Source organism: Pieris brassicae, unplaced genomic scaffold (assembly GCF_905147105.1).
Source record: "Pieris brassicae unplaced genomic scaffold, ilPieBrab1.1, whole genome shotgun sequence".
Taxonomy (NCBI): domain Eukaryota; kingdom Metazoa; phylum Arthropoda; class Insecta; order Lepidoptera; family Pieridae; genus Pieris; species Pieris brassicae.
This window is the reverse complement of record NW_025576215.1, coordinates 50,001-55,000: the sequence shown is the minus strand read 5'-3', so window position 1 is coordinate 55,000 and position 5,000 is coordinate 50,001. Positions and strand designations below refer to the sequence as shown.

The 5,000-nt window shown below is 40.9% G+C and overlaps 1 non-coding gene across 1 annotated transcript in view; it reads right to left on the bottom strand.

Annotated features, from left to right (window-relative positions):
* LOC123719794 overlaps positions 1 to 1,008 on the bottom strand; it is a 1,906-nt gene extending 898 nt beyond the window's left edge. The window contains exon 1 of the ribosomal RNA XR_006755891.1: positions 1 to 1,008. This exon is cut by the window's left edge and continues 898 nt beyond it. This is a non-coding gene — a ribosomal RNA (small subunit ribosomal RNA).
* Positions 1,009 to 5,000: the final 3,992 nt, after the last annotated feature.

The window sequence follows — 5,000 nt, the reverse complement described above, 5'->3', positions numbered from 1 at the left end:
CTGATGTTCGTCTTGCGACGATCCAAGAATTTCACCTCTAACGTCGCAATACGAATGCCCCCAGTTATCCCTATTAATCATTACCTCGGAGTTCTGAAAACCAACAAAATAGAACCGAGATCATATTCTATTATTCCATGCACGAAATATTCAAGCGGCATTTTGAGCCCGCTTTGAGCACTCTAATTTGTTCAAAGTAAAATTGTCGGCCCACCTCGACACTCACCGAAGAGCACCGCGATAGGATTTTGATATTGAACCGGCGTTTTACCGCCGGCTCACCGACGATATGCTCCGCAGACGTGTCAGTATCACCGCGGATGCGGTGCACCGACAGCGCGGCGCACAAATGCAACTACGAGCTTTTTAACCGCAACAATTTTAGTATACGCTATTGGAGCTGGAATTACCGCGGCTGCTGGCACCAGACTTGCCCTCCAATTGTTCCTCGTTAAAATATTTAAAGTGTACTCATTCCGATTACGAGGCCTCGTAAGAGTCCCGTATCGTTATTTTTCGTCACTACCTCCCCGTGCCGGGAGTGGGTAATTTGCGCGCCTGCTGCCTTCCTTGGATGTGGTAGCCGTTTCTCAGGCTCCCTCTCCGGAATCGAACCCTGATTCCCCGTTACCCGTGACAACCATGGTAGTCGCAGAAACTACCATCGAAAGTTGATAAGGCAGACATTTGAAAGATGCGTCGCCGGTACTGGACCGTGCGATCGGCAAAAGTTATCCAGATTCATCAAAATTAACGACTTCGGACGCATGGCCCTCCGCCGATTGGTTTTGATCTAATAAAAGCACTCATCCCATCACTGGTCAGAGTTCTGATTGCATGTATTAGCTCTAGAATTACCACAGTTATCCAAGTAACTGAGTAAGATCTAAGGAACCAAAACTGATATATTGAGCCATTCGCGGTATCGCCTTAATACGGCTTGCACTGAGACATGCATGGCTTAATCTTTGAGACAAGCATATAACTACTGGCAGGATCAACCAGGGAGCTGCTTACGCAAACGACACGCCTACACCGCGGTCACGCGGCTTCGGCGAGCCGCTGGCTCGGCGGCGTCGAGGGGCGCGCGCTTGCGCGCGCGCCTTCTCGACACGCGTGAACGTAACGCGTCGAATTTGCACGCGACGCGACGTTCGCGCTTCATATCGATAGACTAACTTTGACCGGTCTACGAGCGGCCGTCCCGTCACGATCTCGCAACGAGGTGATGTACAACGATGCTCGACCACTGTGAGGGACATAAAACTGCAACGAACACGACCCCGCGGGCGGGAATCGATGTTGTGACAATTTGAAAATTGAACATTCATCTAAACGCAACTTCTCAATTTTTATTCAATACGTTATTGTAAACATATTAAAACTCGGCTGGCAATTACATGCGCACACACACGCATGATTCGCACTAGATACGATCAACGCCCGGAGCTTGAGGGATAAATTCCAACACGACGCTGCGCACACCGTTTCGACGATGGGCGCGTGTGCGTCCTCTTTTATACATTCTTTCCATATACGGTCGCCGTGGCGACCGCGCACGTGTCGAACACGCTAGGCGCCCTGCGTTGAGGTGTGCCTAGAAGCGTATTCTTTTAACATCACAGATAACACCGGGGGAGACGGTCCCAAATCTTGGTCGATTGGTAACATCACCATACGGTCTGCGAACGCGGTGCTATAATATAATTTTATATTATATTATATAAAATATGAGGAGGAGTAGTATGTATATTCTTTGTTATTTTGTGTTGACACAAGAGAGATATATAAAATGTACTATACACCACACACACAGAGAGAGAGAGAGCTGGGAAAGATCTCGGCGGTCTCGCATTCGAAATACGAATTTGATATAATTTCCTCCGAAAATCCATACCCATATCTATATCATCCATGCGCGAATATATGTATATAATATTCTCACACTTCGCACAAACACAAAAACAAGAACACATTCTCTCTCGTCCGTCGTTCGTGTCTATTTGAGACGAACGACGCGCGGCAACGAGAACGAGTCGACGCTGTGCGCACGACTGTTTCGCTCCACATCTATACCGAGAGCAATAGTCCGCGTCGGCATTGGAGCGGACGTCGAATGTTTCTCGTAGAGCGAGCGAGAGAGAGACGATTTTTCATTTTATTATGTATGTGTATTGGCGTGCAGTAGTAGCACGTAGTAGTACTAGTAGTAGTAGTAAAAAAATATTATTATTTATTTTATTGACTGATATGATTTTGTTTGTTTTCTTTTTTTTGCATAGACATTTGTATTGATAGATATGTTTCTCGTTGAAGCTCGCAGCACACGCTCAGAGAAATGGCAATGTGGGTTTATTTGAAGAAAAAAAAAAAAAAAAAAAAAAACAATTAATTTATTAATAATATGTATGTATGTATGTATGTATGTATGTATGTATGTATGTATGTATAATAATGAATTATAATAATTATTCCGATGCAACGTCAGAGGAAAATGTTTCTCGTACAGGTGCGGCGCGCGACGGCCGGCCGCTCGACAGTTTCGCGCCGAATGTTTCTCGTTGAAGCTCGCAGCACACGCTCAGAGAAATGGCAATGTGGGTTTATTTGAAGAAAAGAAAAAACAAAAAAAACAATTATATTTATTAATAATATGTATGTATGTATGTATGTATGTATGTATGTATGTATAATAATGAATTATAATAATTATTCCGATGCAACGTCAGAGGAAAATGTTTCTCGTACAGGTGCGGCGCGCGACGGCCGGCCGCTCGACAGTTTCGCGCCGAATGTTTCTCGTTGAAGCTCGCAGCACACGCTCAGAGAAATGGCAATGTGGGTTTATTTGAAGAAAAGAAAAAACAAAAAAAACAATTATATTTATTAATAATATGTATGTATGTATGTATGTATGTATGTATGTATGTATAATAATGAATTATAATAATTATTCCGATGCAACGTCAGAGGAAAATGTTTCTCGTACAGGTGCGGCGCGCGACGGCCGGCCGCTCGACAGTTTCGCGCCGAATGTTTCTCGTTGAAGCTCGCAGCACACGCTCAGAGAAATGGCAATGTGGGTTTATTTGAAGAAAAGAAAAAACAAAAAAAACAATTATATTTATTAATAATATGTATGTATGTATGTATGTATGTATGTATGTATGTATGTATGTATGTATGTATAGTAATGAATTATAATAATTATTCCGATGCAACGTCAGAGGAAAATGTTTCTCGTACAGGTGCGGCGCGCGACGGCCGGCCGCTCGACAGTTTCGCGCCGAATGTTTCTCGTTGAAGCTCGCAGCACACGCTCAGAGAAATGGCAATGTGGGTTTATTTGAAGAAAAAAAAAAAAAAAAAAAAAAACAATTAATTTATTAATAATATGTATGTATGTATGTATGTATGTATGTATGTATAATAATGAATTATAATAATTATTCCGATGCAACGTCAGAGGAAAATGTTTCTCGTACAGGTGCGGCGCGCGACGGCCGGCCGCTCGACAGTTTCGCGCCGAATGTTTCTCGTTGAAGCTCGCAGCACACGCTCAGAGAAATGGCAATGTGGGTTTATTTGAAGAAAAGAAAAAACAAAAAAAACAATTATATTTATTAATAATATGTATGTATGTATGTATGTATAATAATGAATTATAATAATTATTCCGATGCAACGTCAGAGGAAAATGTTTCTCGTACAGGTGCGGCGCGCGACGGCCGGCCGCTCGACAGTTTCGCGCCGAATGTTTCTCGTTGAAGCTCGCAGCACACGCTCAGAGAAATGGCAATGTGGGTTTATTTGAAGAAAAGAAAAAACAAAAAAAACAATTATATTTATTAATAATATGTATGTATGTATGTATGTATGTATGTATGTATGTATGTATGTATGTATAGTAATGAATTATAATAATTATTCCGATGCAACGTCAGAGGAAAATGTTTCTCGTACAGGTGCGGCGCGCGACGGCCGGCCGCTCGACAGTTTCGCGCCGAATGTTTCTCGTTGAAGCTCGCAGCACACGCTCAGAGAAATGGCAATGTGGGTTTATTTGAAGAAAAGAAAAAACAAAAAAAACAATTATATTTATTAATAATATGTATGTATGTATGTATGTATGTATGTATGTATGTATAATAATGAATTATAATAATTATTCCGATGCAACGTCAGAGGAAAATGTTTCTCGTACAGGTGCGGCGCGCGACGGCCGGCCGCTCGACAGTTTCGCGCCGAATGTTTCTCGTTGAAGCTCGCAGCACACGCTCAGAGAAATGGCAATGTGGGTTTATTTGAAGAAAAGAAAAAACAAAAAAAACAATTATATTTATTAATAATATGTATGTATGTATGTATGTATGTATGTATGTATGTATGTATGTATGTATAATAATGAATTATAATAATTATTCCGATACAATGTCAGAGGAAAATGTTTCTCGTACAAGATCGCCACGCGACGCGACAAGATGCCGTTCAACGGCACGATATCTACAACTCTGTCGATATATATGTAGATAGTATCTACTCTGTCAAGTATATGTGTGTAACGTGTGGTGGTGTGTGGTGTGGGGTTTTGTTAGCGATAGCGATACGTTTCTAGTTAAAATTGAATATTTAAAAATAAAAACTCTTCTGGTAAGAAAAACTATTTATGGTTTATTATGGTGTGTCTAGTGCAACAACATCAACATTGTCATAATCATAATAATATAATTATTATTAGGGCTATAGGTTAACCTTCCAAATAGGGACCGTCGATTTAAATGTCGATATTTTTAATTATTCTAGATAGTACTCACTAAAAGAAACTTAAGTGCTTGCTTACTTACTTACTTACTTAGTTGATTGAGTTTTTTTTTTTTTTTTTGAAACTTTTTCATACAAATTGATATATAAGACATATATGGCCGTTACCGACCGCCGACCAAAATCTATTTCATAAAACCGACATAAAATTGATGTCAAACGTCAATCACTTTGAGTTG